The sequence below is a fragment of the Euwallacea fornicatus genome, chromosome 13 (assembly GCF_040115645.1).
Source record: "Euwallacea fornicatus isolate EFF26 chromosome 13, ASM4011564v1, whole genome shotgun sequence".
Taxonomy (NCBI): domain Eukaryota; kingdom Metazoa; phylum Arthropoda; class Insecta; order Coleoptera; family Curculionidae; genus Euwallacea; species Euwallacea fornicatus.
The window spans coordinates 3849789-3863486 of record NC_089553.1 but is presented as its reverse complement, the minus strand read 5'-3'; the positions used below and the strand labels follow the sequence as shown (position 1 = coordinate 3863486).

Sequence of the window (13698 nt, the reverse complement as noted above, 5' to 3'; positions counted from 1 at the left end):
ATACGGAGCTCCCCGCACCTCTAATTTGAATCGGTGGTCGTATGTCACTTTCGCTATGTTTTGGTGATTCTCGTGGTAACAATAAAAAAAACATTATTTCATAATCGCTCGGGTGAATTCAAGGTATTTTAAGCTTTTACCATCACGTCAACTTCAACAACGTTTGTCTGCTCACATTGATGGCATCAGTCTTCCAAGAGTGGCAGGCATCTAACTACTTAAACGAACCAAGACATATGGTTTCCATTGTTCCATGATTCCACATCTAACAGCTAGTTGCTCTTATTGCCGAAGGAATCTCGCGCAAGCGTCCAGAATTTTCCTATGGGATAACATTAATGTTCCCGGGAAACCAAGCTCACAGTTCGAATTTTCCTTGTGCGATCTACTTCGGGACACGCGCGGGAATTTTGTTCGAGCGCGCTTTTCACGAAAGTTTTTCACAAATAAATTTTTGGTTTTTTTTTTCGACTTATTTTACCCCAGTTGAGGATGTAGAAAATGGACATGAATATTATCCAAATTTCGCTGTAAAAATTTTAAATAAAAAAAAGTGTTTGTTAATATTTACTGAATTAACATTAACATAGACAGTGCCTAATGAGTGAAAAATGCATTGGACAATGGCGTCAGTAGAGGATAATCACCTCTAACATCAGATTCTTCCGGTGAGCAATTTTGGTTTATTCAGGATTAAAACCTGTTGCTTGTAGAGGATTTTATTTGAGGAGAAGTTGGTTTTAGAGGTGTTGTTCTTTCGAGTTGGGAATAGACCAATAACTCACAACAATATTTTTTTGTTAACATTTATAGTCGATGATCTAAGTATAAGACTCAATTTGTTATATATTTTTGTGGGAATTATGGTGGCTTTATTGTAAAATTGTTGCCCGCATGTTGATCGAAAAATAGAGGCGGATGTATGGTTTTATTTGAATTTGGTACCTTTGGTTAGTTCAGAACTGTTGTTGTAATGCTATTTAGTGGCTTTGGCTGATATTTCGGAACATGTTTGTCGGATTTGCGTTTTTCAGTCAATTAAAAAAAATTACTGAGTATTTTCCAAGAGTTTTCATTTATTTATGTCATTACCAGGTTTGTGGGAAGCACTTTGGACTATTTAAACAAAATAAATTATATCTAAGAGACCATTTCTTGCGGAATTAGCGAAGGAGAGTAGTCCAAATTACATTGTTTTTATTATCGCAGGACGTCAAAAAGAAAAAGTACAGCATACCTGTTACATTTACGGTAATGATGTTCGCGAGATTGTAAGAATTCAAATTAGCGCTTTCTTAAGAGCTTAGGAGCTTTAGATAAAATCTTCGAACGTATTTTGAGATTATTTGAATTTGGACATGCAAGAAACTTTGCAAAAGTTTTTCACAAGGTTTTTAATTTTTTTTTTAATTTTGAAAAAGTGGCAAGATTTACGTCTCTAGAGCGCTTCTTGATGGCATCTTGAAAAATCTAACCCGATCTGAGTAAGCTAAAATAATCACGTATAACACTGAAAAGATGTTGTTTATTAAAAATCGTCCTTACTTCCAGTTAGATTTGTGAAAATGTTACTGAACGCTGCCCGAGAAACTAATTTTTCTTGACCTTTCAAAAAATATGTATAATTTTTTGGAAACCTGCGTAATGTGTTTTATACAGATATCGTGCAGAGGCCCTAAACGATGTTACAACAATAATTCTACTTTTTTTAAAATTTATATGAAAGATACTCGAATTTTCTTTTTTCGATCTCTTACGAACATATTTTATAAATGTATACCAGCCTACGCCACTGAGTTTTACAAACGAGATGAAAGTTTCACTTTCGATGTGTGCACAACGTTTTGTCCAAGACCCACTGCTTTGCATCATAAATTTATTATGAAATTTTTCATTCTGGCACCATTTCCTATTTGGATTCCAAAAATTTTCAAAAATCACGTGGGTAAATTATTCAGAAAATTTGAAACAACAGACGCGATTCTCTTGGAAACGCAACAAGGTCAGCATGGATCAACTATCAGTTGTGCGTAATAATATTACCTAACAGGATCATATTTCATTACGTATCACGTGCCTGCAGTTACTGATTTCCTACTGTGGGTTATTCTATCATTATTTCAAATTTACTGCCAAAGGACTGGAAAAAGGGATCCACCTCCATGGCTTTACAAAATAACCTTCGATTTTTACTGAGATTGAAATGATTGTGAGACTTTTATATTTTTGGAGTATTAAAAAAACTTCGGAATTGGAAAAGCCTTTTACCTGAGCCTACACTGTACGTAAAGTAATGAAGTTCATAAATTTGTATGTTATTTAACATGCCCACAACAGAGAAACCCCGAACACCCGAACAATACTATAAATTAACTACGTGGTCCTTATAATGTAATAAATCTCGATCACAGTTTCCACGGAACTGAATACATAACGATACTAAGGCTTAAACTATTGTATGAGAAATAAAAAACTTATTTTTTTTTTAAATTAATGAAACATTAAGTCTATAATTTCAGCTAAAGTAACATTAGTATGTATGAATAAGGTGACTCGTTAATAATGGAGAATCCAAAAGGCAGAGATACTAGACGTCGAATTGTGACCGTTGGCGCAAACATGCCTCATTCGAAAATTGAAAATTTAAGAAATGCAAGATGTAGTTTTTATTCAAATAATTTCTATGTAAATGCAAAAAATTTCAAATTATTTTTTGCAGAAAATAGATCTTTTTACTTAAGAAATTCGCCTTGATTTGAATCGTGGGAAGAGAACTAGCAGCTTCCTGGGTCTTAAGGTCTCGAATCGATTTCGATAGGCATTTTATTAAGTTTAATAAAAACGAAATTGGAATGGGGATTCAGGAGCCTGGCTACGGAACTCAGTCAAAACGAGTGCACCGTAACGACACCCTCAGGTGTTTGTTGTGGGCCAATATTACGGTCGAACCCATAACTTGGAAATTTTCACCATTGGTATTGATTTGTGGGATTGTGAAAATGCGGTAATTACTTTTATAAACGGGTAAATAAATTAAACTCTTTCTGCAGCCAGGAATTAATAGTATGCATTAACACTGAGTAAATAAAACAATTAATAAATATGTTCCCACTGTGAATGCGGTGATTGAAAGTGGGATTCCTGTAAATCGACTTAAACAAAAATACTTTTAATTTTGTTATATTTATTGCCAACTAACGAAAGTTAATTAGAAAAACGAATTGAGAAGTTTTTGATATATCTCAAGATGACCCACATCATTCGGGGATCGTGCTAACACTGACCCTTTAAGATAATACATTCATCTGTTCGACTACGTCCAGATGTGATTTCGAGGCAAAATAATATTCGTAATTTAACGATTTTCTTAAAATAGTGTCTGAAGTCGCAAATTTATTACCGCACTACCGTAGTTCTACACTTATTTTAACTAGGGAGGTGCATTTATGAAAATTGCGAGTCTCTAAAATAGTGTTTAGTTGGACGGGTTGAGATAGGATCATACTTCCTTAGATGGATGGTCGATCATGATCCCTGAGGTGGATACACGGCTCATTGCTTTAAAAGACGCGTTACTCTAGAACGAGCCTACTCTACACAGGGTGAGTTTTTTTTCATTGATGGAAGCAGTGACGAAGTCGGTTGGCCCTATAATGGTCGCGCTTCATCGGTATTTCCGACCTCACCTTCCCTCGGATATATAAAATTCAGATGTATGGGGCCATCTGTCCTTCATTTACATCTTTATATACTCCACAAACCGTAAATTAATAAAAAAAACCGTAAATAACCGAATTTTGTAACGCTTACTTTTACTTGCCCTAAAGTAAGACGTAAAACGCTGCGACGCCATTTTATAGCTAAATAAGAATGCCAACGTCATATTGTCATTCTTTTTCAACGTGTATGTAATGAATATGTAACGTCAGGTTTTACAAAACGACCCAGTTTATGGTCGAGCGAGCTTGCGAGCGATTCCATAATTGGGTGAAGCGAATAAGCCCACATTACGTACCCATTACACACGAATTTTTACATTATATTTTATGTTAAATTGCTAATAATTTTACTTAAAAAATGGAAAATTACATTTAAAATTTACAGAAAACACCTTAATTATCTGTTAAGAGAAATGTCTGAAAGTCGATATTTAGTGATCGTTAGTTCAAGAGCACACACATACACCGGGTGATTCATTGGGAACGGGACATGGCAAAACCCGAGATAGGGGACACCAAAATATGACGATTAAACCCAACGTGTCTTATACCAATATCGCTCGTTTCAAAATTACAGGGTGTTACACGCTGAAATTGCAGTTTAAAATTCCTGATTAATTGTTTGGACTTTCACAGCATCGAGACCAAAATTGTTATACTTAGGGATTGTAAGATGGCTAGCAAGAATTTTTATCTCATTTTTACGTAGCTCCTATAGGGCGCCAGTTACAACCCATCGTTTCGGCATACATATTAGGTCATATTCTTTGTATGAGTTCAGCTATGTCTATTAAGTATAATGAAAAAATGTCTATATTTATTCAAAAAAGTATTCGCGTCTAATCCCGACATGTCTTCGTTTATGAGATTTTCACCCATAAACTAATTCGTGTAGTGTCATTTCAAATCTTTAATTATTTCAAAAAAACAACAACAAAAAATGAGTTTTTCAGTCATTAAAAAGAAAATGAAAGGCCGTTAACAAATGAAAGATAAATTTCGATAAAATCCATTTGAGCAAAAACATACATCATAGCACGGATCTCACTAAACGATAACCCATTACGGTTTCGTATTGTCATTTTTAAACTACAATTTTTTACTTAAACAGAGCAACCGATACGAAAATGGCCTAATTACTTTGATAAGCTAAAGTAACAATAGCTAAGTAACGTGTTGGTGTGTGAGCGAACCTTACCTACCACCGTTTTGGTCGAAATGAAATGGTACGACTTGAATTCGCTCATGGGCGAAAATCTTGTAAACGAAAGGAGATGTGGAAATTAAATTATACTTTTTTTGACTAAAAATAGGCGCTTTTTCATTATATTGAAAAGAATTTGACGTTAGTTGCATTCATAAGGAAATATGACTAAATGGTCACATTTCCGAGATGGTAGGTTGTAACCAACGCCCTCTAGAAACTACATAAAAATTAAATCAAAATTCTTACTTTTTATTACATTTTACAAGCAACTTAAACGTGTCGGTTTTGGTATTTATGCTATGAAAACACAAAAAGTTATTAAGGAATTTTTAAATAAAATTTCATCCTTTGATACCCTGGAATTCTGATGCACGCAACATTAGTATAAAATAGCATGGGTTCAATCGTCATGTTTTAGTGTGCACTATCTCGAATTTTGCCATGTTCCATTCCCAGTGAATCACCCTGCATATCTGCTTTACTCACACTTGCGTTATTCTTCTAGGATTGTAAATGTATCCGTTTCTTTTGTACCAGGACCATAACGAATCGGTTTATGTCTGCAAAAGAGATGACAAAGAGCCCTTTATAATGTGAGCCGACAACAATGTATTTCTAAATAACGATAGGAAATAATTAAAAAATATATTAGTTCTTTACCTCATTGTGATATTCTGTTGACGAATAAGTTACTCAGTATTCCGACGACGCTGTATTTCCTGTAGCTTCGGAGATTGAGAATTTGGATTGTTAAATCTGCAAAAATCGTGGAAAAGACACCTTTTCCATTTATAAAACTTCAATGATAACTTGGAGAAATCCTATTACCAGCTTAGATGAGATACCACGTCCCAAATAACATGCTTCACCCCATTTTCTCAATCTCTAGTAGATTATCAAGAAAATATTAAATAGGAAATTTGTATGATTTTGTAAAACTTAATATCATAAGTTTCAACCCAAAATTTTTTTATCAAATCAAACACCCTGTATTTCATTTCGGTTTTCTATTTGCCGTAATTTTAAAGTTATTTCTATGAAACATTCTACGTATAATTCGATCTATTTTCAACATATTGATGTTTGATATATGGGAATTTTTACGCTCTCTGGTTATACCGAATGATGGCGGAAAGTGGGTATAGACCGTAACGTTTATACTATTTATACGAAAATTCTAAATTTTGGCCACTTTTACGAGGAAATAGTACGAACGTTTGTGGATAATTTTGAATATCATGTTATTTCGGGTTTGGGTGAAAGTGACTTTAACTTTTCATTTCTCAACGGACGCGATCCATTCGCCCACATCTCTGTACAATAAGGTCACATCTACCAAAGGAGAATTGTGCTTTTTATTTAATTGAGAATGATTTAATTGAGAATACTATAGTTTTAATTAAACTTATTTCACAATTGCTTTTGTATTGCATTACAATTCTGAATATGTTTATTGTTTTTTATAAGTTTTTATGAGAGAGTTATTTCCACTCAAATCACTAAAATCCCTTAAAAAAAATTAATTAAATACGACGGCTGTCTTAAATTTTTGATATAAAACGCGAATAAAACAGTAGATAGCTTTCAAAGGCAATTGTTTTTCGAAACATTCTCACGAAGATTAATGCATTTTTCCATGTGCGAAACCATTTCTGGAAGCAGTGATTCCACTCGTTTCCTGATACGATCAAAATGACGTTTTTGAAGGTGAAGTTCCTTTCAGACGCCTGGAATCTCTGACCATGCAGTCCGTCCTTGATTTTCGGAATGGTAAAGAAATCGCCGGGATTTAGGTCGGGACTGTCCGGAGGATAGTTTGACAATTCGATGTCTTGTTGCGGTAAAAATTCTATTGTCTTGCAAAATGCGTGCAAACCTGCATTTTCTCGATGGCTGATTCGTTGTAAGGACAGCTCTCGTAAAGAGACCCAAGGAAAACCTTGTACACTAGTGGACGAAACCAAGGAAATTTTTGAAAATTTCAGAGACAAATTTAACTCGACCCTGTGAAACGTTCACTTGTGCCATGTCATATTTATAAAGAAGTATTCGTTTAATGTAGGCAGTACGATTTTATTTTGTTCTTATCGATCATTTTTTTGCCGATTTTTCACATATACTGAGAAAAAATTTAACAAACGATAGTTTGCGGAGATTTTTATTAGCTAAAAGCTACATTTTGTGCAGATTACACACGCGAATTTAGTGCACAGCATTGCGAGAATGCCTGCCGAAAGATATTTATCTAAAGTCCTGCAATCGTAAATTGTTAAAGCGTTTCAGAACGAAATGAAACAAACAGGCATTGCGAACAACTTTTTTGCGCAAAAATCCGTGGCATCCAAAATATTAAAGAGGTACAGGACATGAGGCGTTGTTATTTCCAACAGATGTTGTGGAGGCAACCCAAGAAAAACGGCCAAACGCCTGGACAGGTGTATAAAAATGATTGCTGGGACATTACCGAAATTGTCTGTAAGGGGGATTCTACGCGAATTAGGAGTCGAAGGTTTGAGTTACGAGACTGTGCAAAGGCGTAATAATGGAGCAGGGCGTGTAAGCAGACGACCGACAAAACCTCTAATGATTGTTCCAAAAAACAGAAAGACCTGGTGTACTTGGGCTCAAAAGTATTTACATTACGGAAAAAACCTCATTTATCGTCGATATCGATACAAACTTTTTTGGATCTGACGGGATTGCACGGGTATGACATCCAGTTGGTAAACGGTATGACCTCAAGTATACTTTACACACAATAAAACGTGGCGGAGATTCGGTTCTTTCATGGGGATGCTGTTCGTCCTACAAAATGGGTCAAATTTATTTCATTGAAGGAACAATGAACAGATTCGTATACTTAAATATTTTGAAAAATATTATGGAATCGGTTCGTAACGACAATCTGCCAATTAATTGGATATTTCGGCATGACAACGATCCTAAACATTATCGACAATCGTTACCGATTGGCTGAAGCAATCGAAAATCGTTGTTTCCATTTGGCCAACACGCAGCCCAAACTTGAATCCAATTGAAAATTTGTGGATTGACTTAAAAGCGCAAATTTAGAAAGAAACTTTCGCAAATAAGGAAGATTTAAAGCAATCCACTTAAAACATGTGGATAAATGTGGATATGTCCGAAATAGATACTCTTCCTGGATCGCTGCCCAGAAGTTTTGCAGAGGATATCAAGAATAAAGGGTACGCTACGCATTATAATTTGGTTAATTCTGTTTTATCACCACTGTTGTTCATTGTTAATTTCTCCAGGGTTGTTTTTAGTTTTGTCCAATTATTTTCTTACAGAGTAATTTCCTGTTTTCTTTATAACAGAAGCTATTTGTAAAGTACGTCTTTACTTGGCTTCTCTACATTATTATATATCAAGCTACATTAGTTCAACGGAAGGATTAAAATAACAATAGTGTCGAATGTTTCCTTAGCTTTGTCCATTAGTGTACATGTTGACATCAAAAATATGAGAGTCCGTTAAACAATCAATCCATTACAGTGGGAATTCACATGTGTATCTCTTAAATTAAACAAAAAATTTATATCCTTTAAAAAACTTCCCACATGGTAGACCATGATGGAAGGATCTAGTGAATACAAAAATGGGAAAAAATACCAGCGTGTCTCATATAAAAAGTGCCCTATCCACTTCCTGTCGTCACTTGGCACAACGGCCAAATGGCAGGAGGGACCCGTAGCGTCGTTTACCGTGAACTTATAGAATTTTAATAATTTACAAAGTGATTCATGTCTCTGGGAAATTCTATATACCGGGTGTCCCACAAATATGCGCCTCCATTCATGTCTTGAAAACTATGACTAGAAAAAAGTTTCAATTTGGGTGTCGTGCTGAAGTGGTGATGATCTATCGATTAAAAATATTCTCTGGAAAATACCATTTCCGATTACACCGCAAATGAATGCCAACTCGCTTATTTTAAATGGAACACCCCGTATATTATATTAAATTTAGATTCTGTGGCACGTTGGGAACATTTTTCATATATAATGTGCTACACCTAAATTTTACAATTATTGAAGTGACTTTTTTCCGATATTGATTGTTTATGCATTTCAACATTATTGCTTAAAATTGTCTAGTATTAAGCTTTTTAAACGCTTATTTTGTCATCAACAATAAGCTTGTTTCTTCTGTTAGGTTTTTTTGACAGATCCGCCAGTTTTAAAATTGTGCAATTATGCGTTTGGGGAGTTTGCGCAATGGCTTCGTTTTTTTTTGGACGTCGTACACCAAATGTATCACATGTTTGGGTCAATAATTTGGTACATCCACCATAAATAATAAACACATTGAGATAATTTTCGTTTGTATGATGTACTGGTGCTGCTATTCTTAAAGTACTGGACATTGAAAACTATTTGCTTGGTATGAAATGAAAACAATTAGGTTTGGGTATGGACAGTTGAATTGAAAATAGTACTTATTTTTCATGTTAACCATATATTTGTTAAAAAAAAAAATAGAGATATCCTATTTTAAAAATTAGAGTTTTTTACAGTTTTTAAATGGCAATTTTGGGGTAGTTTCTTGAACGATCTGTATGAGGAAGCGTCACTTAACTCGCTCATGCAAGGACAGTTAAGCATTCTATGAACCAACGCAAAATTTCATCTCAAAATACTGAGCCATTTGCGAGTTACTACAAAAAAAAAGCTAATGGCTGCAATTGCATTTTTTTTTTTAATTCTGAATATCTCGAAAACTGCATAATTTCGGTATAGAACATTACGCATGAAAATGTTCATAATATTCCTCAAAATCGTAATTGGATACAATATATATATATATAGGGTGTTCCATTTGAAATAAGCGAGTTGGCAGTCGTTTCTGGTATAACTGAAAATGGTATTTCCAGGAAATTACCTGTAACCAGCAGATCACTTCCACTTTAGCCCGACACCCAAATCGAAACTTTTTTTCTAGTCATAGTTTTCAAGGTGCGGATAGAAGCCCATATTCGTGGGACACCCTGTATTGGATACGAAGCTAATTTGATAATCTGCGGTACGTTTCTTCATCGAATTGTTAAAGTGGCGATTTTCGCTCAATTTTAGACTAGACTCCAATATGGTGAAAGTATCTAACTTTAATGCCCCTTAGTTTCTCTACAACACTCGAGCGTTGTTTCATTGCGCCTCAGGGGTCCTTCCAACGAAACCAGACTCTTCTCTTTAATAAAGTGCCCGTGTCATAATCGATAGAGCTGAAGCAATCTAAATCATCATTCTTTATCTCCACATTTACGTGTCCCCACATTTTTATTTCAACACATTTCCGTCCGTCACTGATAAAACGAGAAAGTTCCAACCTCAGCTTAAGATAGATTAAAAAAGTTTTGAAGTTGCGATACATTGTTTTAAGACCTCGCAGCAGTATGTAGGATCGAACTTTAACTCTAAAGGATTTGCGAAGCTCTTTTCAAATTGTGAAGCAGGTGAAGTATGGATTTTCTAATTTTATTAAAGATGTTGTGCGAATATGCAAATGGAAGTGAAATTAAAAATTCACAACGGCGACATTGCAACATCGTAAACTAGACCGGGCAGTATCGATTGTCTCATTCAGATGAAATCACTTTTAACTTTCGAAGCTGAGCACCATTTGTTAACTACTTCCGTGCAAAATTCTTGTCCAACTTTCTCTTTATTGCTACCACTTCCTGTGAGTCTTGGCACATACCAATTTAATCGAATACTTAAAGCCATCCGGGGCTGATGATTAAAATGTTCAAGTTTTCAGTCGGGGACCATTTCTTTGTCTTCGCAGCAGCAGAGAGTCATCAATAGTCCAGAAAAGTGAACTATATTGCTGGACTACACCGAGGGAAATCACGAATAAACATGGAAACAATCCGATCAATAACTCATGTCAGAGTTGGACAAGTTTGGACGTCCTTGATATCGCACTTTGAATGCGAAATTTCCCGTTTTGTTGCTTTTTATCATGTAACTAACATGTGCTCTAGCAATTTTGCCGCATTTATCATCGTGTAGTTATCATTATTATCAGCGTGGAATTTTCGGTCGCAGTAATTGAACACATCACGATAATCGGGAATTATTAAAATGACAAGATAATAGTGACGTCGTAATTTATTATTTATTGTCTTTGTTGAAATCCACCACACGGAGAGTGATTGCGAGGGAAGCTCAAGGGCGCACACGAAAAATTTCTTCATTAGGTGATTTGGCTTTCTATGAATCGTCCGAAATACCCAAGGATGAGAATTCTCCAAGTAGTGACATTCACATTAATTACTCTAACACACCAAACTCTATGCATACAGTATACAGGGTGTCCAAAATTTAGAGGTAATTACTTGGACTGTATGACAAAAAAATAGGCAGAAAGCTTCATGTAAACGTTGGTCGGCAAACGGACCCTAAGGGAGCTGGGCCCTTTTTTCCATCGATCTAGTCGTAACGGTTGAAGTGATGAAAGTTTGACTGTTAACTCAGATTTTTGTGGTGAATTAGAAAATTCAAACGAAATTTTAAGATCTTTTTTTGATGTGCGTTAAACAGGGCCGGCTTGGGGTATTTCGAGCTCTGACTTTTTTGCTTGTAATTTTCTCACAATTTGACTGTATGAATTGAAAAATCACGGTTTTCTGAGTTAAAAAGGTGCTTTTTGTCGGCTTCGAAATGAAGCCCCGTTCTCGAGTAATATGGACTTTAAATTGTACATGCAAAGTGTCATGCAACGTCAAAATAATAGTTTATTAACGCGTTACACCTAATTGTACAAAATATCATTATTATTTATTATTACTCGTATTACTATTTGCTTTAACGAAAATTTATTGTTTTCAATTGAATTTGAAAATAAAATTGTTTGAAAATGATTTTTACTAAGATTTTGGGTAAATTTTTAGAATCTGTGAATTCAGCTTTTGTTGATATCTGGAAAACGAAGAATTTTACACAAAAAAAACTTAATTCTTTAATTTCCTTACAAATTTGTGAAAAAAAAATAAGTCAGCCTTGAAGCATCCTTTAAATCATCTTGACTAAAAATTTGCTTAACTGCGTCGAAGGTCGCTTTTCATAACGAGCAATGCTTTTTCGAGCCCTTTTTCGATTTCAAATGTCGCTTCGGAGATAATCGCGCGTGTCGCTTTAAATGTAACCCCCTGTACGTTTTCACGTTGGAATAACTTTGTGTACTTTAGAACCTCACAAAACCCTGAAAACAGAAACCACTTGGAGCTAAATCAGGAGATTAGTAATAAGTCAGCAGATTAGCTGTGCCCTACGTTGATTGAATTGTTTTGATATTCGACTGGAATTAAAAAACACTAAATTACAATGTTGTCGGAATGGAAGATACGTTTATTTGGGTATTTGTGTCTGATACTACGAAGGACTGATAGAGCTTGAATAATCCAGTTCGTTTTTTAATTGACTGAAGCCCCTTTTTTAATGGAGTTATATTTTTCATTTAGTTAGTTCAGCTTAGTTTGACAAATATTTACGTATTTTTCCTTTTTAGCTTAATCTGTAAATAAGCTTTTCTATCACATTAATGGAATTTATTTAAATAATTGCATTGATTAATGGCTCTCCTAAAAGTTCAGCACAAACTAGCTATTTGCGATGTCGCGAATCTTAACGCATAAATGTTAGTTTTTTTAAATAAAATTTTCAACTTTCTAGTTATTCAATTTTCTCCAGTGACGTACGCGTTTGGTTGTAAAGCACATCGAGGCGATTAATTTTTTAAGGCGATTGCTCTACGTGTTCCCGAGATGTCGCCGCTTAGAGTTTGAACACCGGCAAAGAGTAGGTACCTCTCCTTGCCTTGGAAATACTCAGGAAAATTATAATACAACATGATAATGTTATTTTCCTGTACGTTCCATCTTTTCTAATGGAAACCTTGGCAGCGGTGCGCACTTAGTTTAGAACGAACTGTACATGAGGCTCCGCTCAGTTAAAGAACAGACACGCGGCATAAATAACGATGATGGCTATAAACTATTCTAAGTAAATCGAACATCGAATATTTAAACAATCATACGCCAGTTTAATACTATCAATGGGTGGCATTTGAAAGGTTTTTTTTGCCAAACCAACGCAATGTTGATGTTTCCCAAACTAGAAAGAAACCAGGATTTTGCGGCACAAAAACTCAACGTAAATAAATGATATCAGGCGCGAATTTGCTCGGGCTGAAAAGTAAACAACCATAGTTCATTATGAACAATGCAGTCGTTTAGAGGAACAGCAGCAACGTGTTTAAACGGGGAGGGTTTACAGCTCAAGTTTACAGGAACGAATGAACTGACCTGTTTACGTTATTTTAAAATATACCAGAATTGTATATTACGACCGAGCTTACGTTACAAATTTTAATTTCCAAGGGTGCCCCTCCAGAGGAATATTATTTATATAGTAGTAATAATTTACATATTCAAGGTTAGATAAATGTTTCGAAAATTGCATGTATACGAGGGTTTCTCAGGGAAATGGGACGATGAAGAAATGTATACGCCTTATCGTAAAAATTGCAACACCTAAAATTACTGCATCAAATTAAACCAACATTAACGTACGTATTTTGTTGATGAACTACCACACTCGATCAATTTTACGTATGTATGTATGACGCCGTGCGTTATATGCAGGAAGTGTTAGAACAAATAGCTCTACCGTACATATATTCAACGCATTGGGAACCAGTTTTCCAAGCAAGGCAATGCACGGCCACATGTCACTATAACTATGGCTCATC

The 13698-nt window shown here is 35.1% G+C and overlaps 1 protein-coding gene across 2 annotated transcripts in view; it reads left to right on the top strand.

Annotated features, from left to right (window-relative positions):
* The first annotated feature begins 376 nt into the window (after positions 1–376).
* Positions 377–13698, top strand: part of Elk (Eag-like K[+] channel) — a 122051-nt gene continuing 108729 nt past the window's right edge. For both annotated transcript variants that reach the window (XM_066288905.1, XM_066288904.1), the window contains exon 1: positions 377–668. The gene's annotated coding sequence lies outside the window, so the exon portion shown is untranslated. The remainder of the gene's footprint in view (positions 669–13698) is intronic.